The following is a 12,213-nucleotide window of genomic DNA, read 5'->3' as shown; positions in this document are numbered from 1 at the left end:
GAGGCCGTGGTACAAGACGTGGTAGTGACAACCAGCAAAACTGATTGAATCAACAATTTGGCGATATGCAGGTTTCAAGAGGTCGTGGTAACTTCAGAGGCAGGGGGAGCTTTAGAGGAAGAGGTGGATGGCAGAATAGAGATTCTAATAACTCTGGTATTGTGTGTTACTATTGTGGAAAAATAGGTCATATTGCAGCCCAACATTATGTTAAGAAAGATGATATTCGCAGTGGTAAGTTGCAGCAAGGAAACTATGCATCGTCTTCACGACAGAATGAAGACAAAAATGAACATTTGTTTGTTATGCAGCATATGCTGAATGCTGTTACAGGAAAGGGAATACATGATGATGTTTGGTATGTTGATTCAGGTGCATCCAATCATATGACCAGCCATGCAAAATGGTTTGGAGAGATTTAGGATTTGCAAAATGCAGGTTATGTGCATATGGGTGATGATTCATGCCACCCAATTTCACACATTGAAAAAGTTCCCTTGTCCTTGCATGATGGTAAGACAAAGAGTTTGTTAGATATATTACATGTGCCATCTATTACAAAGAACTTGGTGTCAGTCGGTCAGATGGTAGAGCAAGGGCTGCAAGTTAGATTTAATGCAAAAGGCTGCTTTGTAGAAGACTTCAATGACAAGTACAGGTTAGTTGCAAAGGGAAGTAGAGTTGGATGTATGTTTACTCTAGATGTTGGAATTCCTACTATGAATGCTGCTATGTATGCTAAAGGAAAAGATGTTGCTGCAGATATTGAAATTTGGCACAAACGCATTGGACATGCAAATGTACAAAGGCTGAAATTAATGCAATCCAAAGGGTTGGTTACAGGTTTGCCTACATTTAGAGTTGCAAAATTTCATAAGGTATGCGAAGCATGTCAGTTTGGTAAGCAGGCAAGACAACCCTTTTCACATGATAGAGATGTAAGCAGAAATATCCTTGATGTTGTGCATACAGACATTTGGGGGCCTACACAAAATATATCTCTTGGAGGCAGTTCATACTTTGTCACATTCATTGATGATTGTTCTAGAAAGTTGTGGGTATATTTTATGAAAGAAAAGAGTGAAGTGTTTGAGCACTTTAGAACTTTCAAGGCTGCAGTTGAAAGAGAAACATGCTTGAAAGTAAAGTGCTTGAGGTCAGATGGAGGGGGAGAGTACCTCTCGAATGAGTTCAATGATTTTCTGAGGTCTCATGGGATAAAGAGATAGTTCACATGCAGGTATACCCCACAGTAAAATGAGGTTGAAAAAAGGAAAAACATGCATATTGCTAAAGTTGCACGTGCCTTGATGGCTGAAAAGAATATGCCTAAGCATTTTTTGTCTGAGGGTGTTCATACTGATGTTTATATTATGAATAGAACTCCCACAGCTGCAATTCATGGGATGACTCCTGAAGAATGCTTTACTGGCAAGAAGCCTGATGTATCGCACTTGAAGGCATTTGGCTGTGTTGCATATGTTCATGTGCCAGATGAGCTACGGAAGAAGCTTAATCCAAAGGCAGAAAAATGTGTCTTTATTGGATACTCTTTAGAGTAGAAAGGGTATCGCTGTTATAACCCTGTCACATGTAAGTTCAGAGTGAGCAGGGATGTCATCTTTGATGAAATAAGCAGTTGGTATGCATCTAGTGGTGATACATTGGATGATGATAATGATCATGACACTCATGTGCATGCTGAAAAGCAAGAATCACGGACTCTTAGTGGACCAGACACATCATCTGGTAGTCCTTGGTCTAGGAGACTAAGGAGTAGCTCTACATCTTCAGGTGCATCTAGTAGCACTACAGATAAAGAAAAAGGAAAGAATAAAGTTTCAGATGGCATTGATGCAGTTCTTGATGGAGACTCCAGTGGCTCAGAGAGATTGGATGATGAGCTTGGCATTCCTTCTGTCAGGACACCAGGTGTACAGAGAGCTCATAGTAATATAAAGGCTCCATTGAGTGATTCGGTGGTACGCAGATCTAGTAGGGTCAGATACCCTATTAAAAGATTTGGTTTTAAAGGCTATGTAGCTCACCATTATGCTTATATGGTGAAACTAGTTGAGGATGTTGAGCCCACTTTTTTTGAGGATGTTGTTGGTCATACTCATTGGGATGTAGCAATGGATGAGGAGATGGCTGCATTAGAGGCCAATAAGACTTGGGATCTAGTATCATTGCCGAAGGGCAAGAAAGCTATTGGATGTAAGTGGGTTTATAAGATTAAGCACAATGCAGATGGTTCTATTAGTAGGTACAAAGCTAGGCTAGTTGCAAAAAGCTATAACTAAACATATGGCATATATTATGATGAAACCTTCAGTCCAGTTGCTAGGATGGCAATTTTCAGATGTGTGATTTCTTTGGCAGTAGCCAAAGGTTGGAGGTTGCAGCAAATGGATGTGAAGAATGCCTTCTTGCATGGTGATCTGCAGGAAGAAGTGTATATGGATCAGCTAGCAGGTTATGAAGATTTAGAGCATCCCACATATGTGTGCAGGTTGAAGAAGGCGCTCTATGGGCTCAAGCAAGCACCTAGAGCATGGTCTGACAAGATCAGAGAGTATCTTGTCAATATTGGCTTTTATGTTTCTGATGATGATCACTCACTTTATGTGAGAAAGGGAGATGCAGGTTTGGTCATCATAGTCATCTATGTGGATGACTTGATTATTACAGGTGATAGTGATAGTGGGATTGTTGAAGTCAAGGACTTTTTGAGGAAGAAGTTTGAGATGAAGGATTTAGGTGAGCTAAGGTACTTCCTTGGTATTGAGGTGATCAGATGTGATGATGGTATATGGCTGTCCCAAAGACAGTATGGCTTGGATATGTTGTCCAAGTATGGTATGACAGCATGCAAACCACTTTTAGTCCCGTTGGAGCAGAATGTAAAGTTGAGTACTGATGTTGGGGATGAGATAGAAGACCCTACTATGTTCAGGAGGATAGTGGAGAGTTTGATCTACATGACCATTAAAAGGCCAGACTTGAGCTACACTGTTGGTCTTGTGAGTCAGTTTATGCAAGTACCTAAAAAGCCACATTTAGATGTAGTCAGACGCATATTGAGATATGTGAAGTCCACATTACATTATGGACTTTTCTATGAGGCAGGTACAGATATACAGGTGTTTGGATACACAAATGTAGATTGAGCTGGTAGTATGTCTAATAGAATATCTACCAGCGGATACATGTTCTCTCTTGGTAGTGCAGCAGTTACTTGGAGCAGCAAAAAGCAATCTACAGTTGCTTTGTCGAGTACAGAGGCTGAGTATAGAGGTGCTGATGTTGCAGCATGTGAGGTAGTATGGTTGCAAAAGTTATTGGTTGATTTAGATGTGCAGGTGGAAGGTCCAGTTGTCATTTATTGTGACAACATGAGTAGTATATAGTTGGCTAAGAACCTTGTGTTCTATACCAGGACAAAACATATTGAGGTACACTACCACTTTGTGAGAGAGAAGATACTAGCAGGTGAGATTAACTTGGTGTATGTTAGCATACAGGATTAGATAGCTGACATCTTCACGAAGGCATTGGGTACAGAGAAGCTTCAAAAGTTTCGAAGCTTACTTGGAGTTGCAGAGATGCAGTTGAGCTTGAGGGGGAGTGTTGAGATGACAAGCTCAACACATGCGGACATTAATGATGGACCGCTTGGTTAGATGGGTCCACATGTCTACACTTAGCACGTCGGTGGTCATTATGACTCTCACATGGCCACTAACTCATTACTTATTATTTTCAGGTTGTTACACCTATTTACAGCAGCTGGCATAGTTATAGCGCCAGTCGACTAGTGTAGTTGGTTATGCATTGTTTGACTTAGTAGGCCACTTTCCTTTATGTTGTATCTTATCTATACTTTGTGTACATTGTAAGGAGTGTGGAAGAAGAAGAAGAAACCAACAAGAAAACGTTTTGGCATCCTCTCTTCTTGTCTCTTGAGTGAGCTTCTCCTTGTGCATTCTATGTGTGTTCGGCACAGCATCTTGAGCAAGTCCCCCCACCACGCGATTCTTGACAAATGATATAGGGTATTTTGTGTCTTTTGGAGACTCTGCATGGAAGATTACTCATAGCAGGCTTGTGCTTGCAAGAGGTGCCAAGTCTGGCAGCCCCTATCCCTTACTTGTATCTAAAGCTACCTTGGATCATGTTTTGTCTATGGGTTCTATCCCCCATGTATCCCTCTGGCACATGCTCATTTGGGGCATATGTCCCTTAAAGGAATGAAAATGCTCCATGCTTTGCAATATCTTTCGCATTTTGACTCTTTGCATTTTGACTCTTGTGATCATTGTTTGTATGGAAAGTAGACTAGAAATACGCATAAAAAGTCTGGTAAGAAACACATGGGTGAGCCCTTGGCTCTTGTGCACTCAGATGTATGTGGGCCCATGCCCCCTCAGTCACTCGATGGGATAAAGTACTTTGTTAGTTTCATAGATGATTACTCATGTAAGGCTTGGGCTTATCCCATAAAGATAAGATCCAATGTCTTAGACACATTTCAACATTGGCTTGCATTAGCAAAGAACCAATCTGGGAAAATGCTAAAATGCCTACATTCAGATAATGGGATTATGTATCATGTGCTTTTGAGCAGTTTTGTGATGAGTGGGGTATTAAGCATTAGTTGACCACCTCTTACACCCCACCCCAGAATGGTATGGCTGAATGCATGAATAGGACAATTCAAGAAAGAGTCCATAGCATGCTTAGCCAGGTCGGCTTACCAAAGCACTTTTGGATAGAGGTAGTTACTACTGCAGTGCATCTCATTAACAAGTCACCTAGCAGTGGCATTGACTTTAGGTTGCAAAGGAGGTATGGGTAGGTAAGCCCCCCTCTCATGATCATTTGCATGTCTTTGGATGTGAGGTATTATGCCATGTGCCTAAGGACAAACGCAATAAGTTGGATCCTAAAATTGTCAAATGCATTTTCATTGGCTATGGAGATGCAGAAGAGATGGGTTACTATCTATGGGATCTGCAAGCGCGAAAAGTGATATGCAGCCATGATGTCATCTTTCATGAGGACAAAATGCATATGCAGCCTGAGAAAGTGGTTGAGGTAGGTAGAGTTATCTTTCAGGAGGAGCCACCTACTCCCGTTCAGCCCACTTCACGGCCAACCAAACAATGTGCAACATCACCTGATGCTCATGGCCCAGATGTTAAACATGCTGATGTTAGATAGGATGTTGATCAGGCAGCAGAGCCTGGGTTGGCATTCTACTAGAGATAGATGATCTCCTGACCATTTTGTGCCCTCTTGGATTATGTATTGGTTACAAATGCAGGAGAGCCTCTCACTTATGATGAGGCTATGCACATGGGTGATTGTCACTCTTGAGAGAGGGCTATGCACAAGGGTGATTGTCACTCTTGGGAGAGGGCTATGTAGTCTGAGCTTGACTCATTGCATAAGAATTAGACTTGGGATTTGGTTTCCTTGCCATAGGGTAAGAAATATTTGCCATACAAGTGGGTGTACAAGCTGAAAAGTACTCCTAGACACCCCAAGCCAACATACAAGGCTCGATTGGTTGCTAAGGGTTTTAAGCAAGAGCATGGTGTTGACTTTGATGAAGTATTTTCTCATGTGGTCAAGATGACCACCCTATGCTTAGTCTTGGCTTTGGTTGCACAACTTGACTTGGACTTATACCAAATGGATGTGAAGACAGCTTTTTTGCATGGGGACTTGCATGATGAGATTTACTTGGAGCAGCATAAGGGCTTTGCAGACCCTGGCAGGGAACACCTAGTGTGCAAGCTAAAGAAGAGTCTATATGACTTGAAGAAGGCACCTAGGGAATGGTACCATAAGTTTGATGCATTCATGCACTCACAAGGCTACAGCCGCAGTGCTATGGATCTATGCTTGTACATGAAGAAAGCCCGTGACGGTTCTTATTGATTTTGGTACTCTATGTGGATGACATGCTTTTAGCTCAAGAAGAGATTTAAGATGAAAGATCTGGGATAGGCCTCTCATATACTTGGTATGAGCATTACGCATGATAGATCTCAAGAACTACTCTATCTATCATAGAGGGAGTACATTCATAAAGTCCTTGAGCGCTTCTGTATACAGGTGTTAAGTCTATTGGCTATCCATTACCTTCTCATGTGAAGGTTTCACAAGCCGATTGTCTGTAGATAGATGAGTAGAGGGTCGAGATGGCCAAGATTCCCTATGTATGAGTCGTGGGCAGTCTTATGTATGCCATGATAGCCACTCATCCAGATATTGCTTTTGCAGTTGGGGTTGTGGCACGTTATATGGCTACTCCTGGCAAGAAACATTAGGATGCAGTGAAGAGTATCATGAGGTACCTGAAGGGCATAGTAGATATGTGTATTTGATATGGTAGCCAGGATATAGGAGTCATGGGGTGCATTGACTCTGATTATGTAGGACATGCAGATAGTAGGAAGTCCACTTCTGGCTATGTGTTCACTTATGTTGGAGGGGCTATCTCTTGGATGTCCAAGGCGTAGAAGTGTATGGCCCTTTCTACTACAGAGGCCGAGTATACTGTAGCCACAAAGGTTTGCAAGGAGGCTATCTGGTTAGGCCGTTTGATTGCAGGCCTTGGTATGACAGATGTTATGCCTACACTGCAATCGGATTCTATGAGTGCCATTTAGTTGGCGTTGGATGAGATGACGTCTTTTTCCTCATCCTGTTGTATATGCTGTACTGTCTTTTCTTTTTTCTCTCTCACTGGGGCAGATTTAGCTTTAAGTGGGAGGTTGTTGGGGTAAAGGCACCTCCGCCTAGCCGCCCGTGTATTACTACACTTTACTACACTAACAGTACCCACCACTACACACTACAAGTGGTGAGCGCCCATCACAGTCACTTATTCTTTATTCTTTTAGTGACACTTTGAATAAAGGAAGGCATGGCCACACATTGTGATTGTTGGAGTTCCCACCTTGAGTTTCACTCTCTCTCTTGCTCTTGCTCTCCATCCACCATAACTCTCACTGCCAAGCTTCTTCCTCCTGGGTTCCACTTCCCTTTCATCCAAATCACCCAATAACTTTTGCATCCATATCACCTCACATGATACTATAGAAAGCACCTCTATACTGAGCCTTTGTACTCAATAAAGCAACCATTTGTTACTTTTTGCTCGCATCAAGGCTGCACTCTTAGGTATTAGATACAATGGAACACAAGAAGTTCATGACTTAGAAATTAAAATGGCAATTATGTTAAGCACAGAAATTTCTTAGTTATGCCATTGCAATCTTGTAATATTATTTTAGGAATGCCTTGGTGTCATAAATATAATCCTGATATAGATTATTCCATGCATTCAATGACAATTCATTCTAATGGGAAACAAATCATATTACATAGTACGCATACCTTAGATACTTTTCCATTACTTCGTCATACACAAACTAAACGTGTATTAAGAAAATGTAGAAAATCCTATTTAATATGGGTGAATGAAATTGAAGCGAAGAAAAATCAGATGCATCCTAGGCATGCACAATTTCTTTCACAATTTAACGATTGTTTTGCTGCTGACTTACCACCTGGCTTACCACCTATACGTCTTGAAGATCATAAAATAGACTTAATTCCAAGTTCTCAACCACTATGTAAAGCATTTTATCGACATAATCAAATTGAATAAAAAGAAATTCAAACCCAAGTTAAAGAATTGTTAATCCGAGGACTCATTAGACCCAGTAGTTCTTCTTTTAGCGCACTTGTCCTATTAGTTAAAAAGAAAAATAACACCTATAGAATGTGCATTGATTATCGTGTCCTAAACAAGATAACTGTCATGAATAGATATCCAATCCCTAGGGTAGATAACCTCATGGATAAGCTACAAGGGGCCACAATATTTAGCAAGATAGATCTTAAATCTGGATACCATCAAGTACGATTGGACACATCTGATATTTTCAAAACTTCATTTAAAACACAATTTGGACATTATGAATTCCTTGTTATGCCTTTTGGTCTAACTAATACACCAACTACATTCAGCCGTATGATCAATCGCATATTTTTGAAGCATGAGCATTGTGTCATTGTTTTCTTTGATAACATATTGGTTTTCAGTAAGAATGAGAACGAGCATTATGAATATCTATCTTTGGTTTTCAAATTATTGAAAGAAAATCAATTATATGCTAATCCTAAAAAGAGTGAAATTTTCCAAAACCACATTAATACTTAGAACATATTGTTTCATCTGATGGTATTAAAGTTGATCCTAAAAAGATAGAAGCAATTTTGAATTGGCCAATACCTAAAAATGTGCACGAATTACGTTCTTTCTTAGGTCTTGCTAGCTTTTATAAAAAATTTGTGATAAATTTTTTATTACTTGCATTGCATTTGACAAAATTATTAAAGAAATGTATTGTGTATCATTGGTCTGAAAATCAGCAAAAGTCTTTTGATTTACTGAAACATACCTTAACACATACCCATATTTTGCAATTACCTAACTTTAATAGACTATCTTCTTAGTAGTTACTGATGCTAGTGGATCTGGAATAGGAGCTATCCTTATGCAAGATTCACATTCCATAGCCTACTCTAGCTACAAACTTAAACCATCTTAAGTCAAGTATTTTACCTATGATAAGGAATTGTTGGCAGTAGTACAAGCTTTACGTCAATGGAAATACTATTTAATGGGATCCGAATTCATGATCAAAATTGACCACAATAAAGTATTAAACATCTCCTTAGTCAGCCACAAATTTCTGACCATCATATTAAATGGGCTGCTTTTATCAAAGTTTTCATCCACTTATTCAATACCAACCCGAAAAAGAGAATGTTGTTGCCGATGCTTTAAGTAGAAGACCAAGTATCCATAATATCTCTGTTATATCTTTTGATTCCCTTATCCCTATGAAAGATACCTATAATCAAGACCCCAGTTTTCAAGCTGATTGGAATAAATTAATTGCAAATAACTGGATTTCAATAGATTCATTGTCTTATTCTGACGGATTTATGCTTTATGAGAAAAGATTGTGTATAACTATTCTATTTAGATCATTTGTGTTGCACGAAATTCATTGTCCCCCATATCAAGGCAGTATAGGTATTATTTCTACTTTACGTACATTGGTTGAAGATTTTTACTGGCTACAGATGGAATCTGATGTTTCTAACTTTGTATCTGAGTGTTTAATTTATCAAACTAGAGTTAAGCAACACTATGGTAAGTAATATGGTTTATTAATGCCATTACCAATTTCTGAACGACCATGGGAACATATTTCAATGGATTTTATTACTGGTTTGCCTAACACCCACGCTAATCATGATATGATTTGGACTATTGTAGATCAATTTAGTAAAAAAGTATATTTTATTCCATGCAAGAAAATATTAACTACATCTCAAGCTGCTCAATTGTTTTTTAAAATTATTTTCACTAACTATGGTTTGCCAAAAGTTATTATTTTTTACCATGATTCTAGATTTTGGAATAAATTTTGGACTACTTTGTTTGCTAATTTAGGTACAAATATTATTTTTTCATTTGCATTTCATCATTAAACAAATGAAAAAATAGAAGCTACGAATAGTACAATTTTAGATCTTTTGCGTGCATACACAATTTCAAAATCATAAATATGAAATACACGCTTGCATTTACTTCAGTTTACATACAATAACACACCACATATATACAGCTATATAAAGCACATTTTGAAATCATTTTTAGAAATAGGTTGCCTATACCTGTTACATCATTGTCAAACAAAGTTAAAGCTGTTGATGATATTGCCAATATGCATGCTACTATTTTTGCTAAAGTCAAAGACATGAATGCGAAAGCCCAGCAATCATACACTAAACAAGCTAACAAGAAAAGAAAAGCTATGAGTTTCATAGTTGATGATTATGTTTGGTTAGGCATTGAAAATAGAAGATTACAAAGTGTTGAGAAACACCCTGTTATTAAGCTAGCCCCTAGATTTTATGGACCTTTCAAAATCATTGACAAAATCAATGACAATGCATTTAAATTACAATTACCCCAACACTGAAAAATCCACAATACTTTTCATGTCAGTTTATTATGACCTTTTAAAGGCCAATTACCTGTATATCATGTCTATGAAAACCCTCCTTTGTTAGAAGAAAAAACTCAAATCCTTGAACCTGAAACTATTCTAGACACTGACTTTATGACCACTAGAACAACTCTGGATATCTGGTTGAGTTAAAAAATAATCATGTTGAAGAGGCCCAATGGATGCACGCCTGCAATCTAAGTGCTTACCCCTCACTGCTCGCTCCACATTGAGGACAATTGCTATCCCACCTTGGGGATATGATGCTAAGAGGCATATTCCACGGTGGATTCCGTGAGACCACGATGGATTCCGTGAGGTTTTGTGGTGGATTCCATAAAACTATATTTATTTGCCGGGGCTCGTACACAAGGTGGATTCCTTGTGCGAGAAGTTGACAGGGATGCATGTCCTTTTCGAGCATCATGTTAATTTAATATGCACGTGGGTGACTCCACAGCGAGTGATTCCACAAAATACATATTTAAATTAATGGATGTTTATGAGTTTAGAGTGCACTCATATTAAATTAAAGTTAGGACAGAGTTCCAACCTATTTATTTATTTTTTAGCTGAAGATTGCTAGATATTCACTTTTTTTGACATAATTTTATTATTTTTTAACAGTTGTGAATGCTTCAATTCATGTGTAGAGCAGGCGACGGTGGCGTTGGGAAGCACTAGGCGATAGCATGTATTCAAATTACCTAGAAAAAATTATCATTTTTGATGGGCGTGCATCTTATTAAAGGTACGTCACTAATATTTATTTAGGGATGCTTATTTATTGAAGCGCTTGACAAATATTTATTATTTTGTATGTGCATGGGCGCGCGGTTTAAATATTTCATTATTAGACATTGTATTTGGGCACAACCCAACTCTTGGGCTACCCACCGCTTTATTCTTTATTTGGACAAAAGCAAACACAAAAGCTATAAAAGCATGCTTATTTGTAAAATTGGGCTATTTTTTAGCTTTGAGATGAATAAATTTATAAATACATGCCTTGTGAAGCGCTCACACAAGGCATGGGGGAAGATTGTATCCAATTGGTCTTTTTGTCTCATGTCGTGCAAGTCTATCCTCTTGTTTTTTGAGCTTAAAGTAGAGTTCTTTGTTCTTGGGAACCTTCCAGCACTCACTACATACGCATCCAGCATCCAATTTGTACGCCAGTCTCTACCTAGTTACCTACATTTACTTATACACTATACTTCCACACATGTACTATATATGGTGGGTACCCATCACTATTATTTTATTCTTTATTCTTTTACTAATAATAGAATAAGAAAAGGAAAGTTACACATTGTGATTGTTGGAGTTTCCATAGACTAGTCTCTCTTTTCTTGCTTGAATCTCCATGGCTCTTGCATCTCTTCTTACTTTCACTCGTGCTTCCACTTCAATTCCACCTTTCAATAAGCAAAATCATAAAATAAAGATACCAAAGAAAAGAATACCATATTTTCCAATCAATAAACAAGCTCAACTAAAATAACACTTTTATTCCAAATAAAAGTAAGCAAATATTTTATAAACAACTTAAACCCGATTATCGCAACTCAATATAGTATGGTCTATATGATTGGTGTCATCTTCTATTTTCTTCATTGGGATGTCTTTCTCAAGTTCTTGAGAACAAAAATGACCTCCTTTCCTTCACAATGTCTCTTAGGGTGACCCATTGTTTAAAGTGAATTTAATAAAGCTTTTACACAATTAAGGAAAATGACAAAAAAGCTAGGTAAATTTCAATAAAGATTGCATATGGTTTTAGAGAAGAGAGAAAAAGCTTGGTGAATTTTAGTAGAGCTTCCATGCAGGTGTAGAGAAGATGAGAGAAGCTTAGTGGATTTTTGTAGAGCTTCCATGCATATGTGGAGAAGGAAAGAGAAGCTTAGTGGATTTCAATAGAGCATGTGCATGCACATGGAAAAGAGGGGAGGAGCTCAGTGGATCTCGGTAGAGCTTCTGCATACATATGGGAAAGAGGAGAGAAGCTCAATGGATTATAAAACATCTCTCGCAAATTTTTGGATGAAAAGGAGAAAGCTAAGAGAGAGATCTTTCCTCTTACTTCACTCACACATGTAGAGTGGTGTCT

This window comes from Lygodium microphyllum, chromosome 14 (genome assembly GCF_053477565.2).
Source record: "Lygodium microphyllum isolate KBCC chromosome 14, Lygodium_microphyllum_v1.1.10, whole genome shotgun sequence".
NCBI classification, from domain to species: Eukaryota; Viridiplantae; Streptophyta; class Polypodiopsida; order Schizaeales; family Lygodiaceae; genus Lygodium; species Lygodium microphyllum.
Note: the sequence above shows the minus strand (reverse complement) of the source record.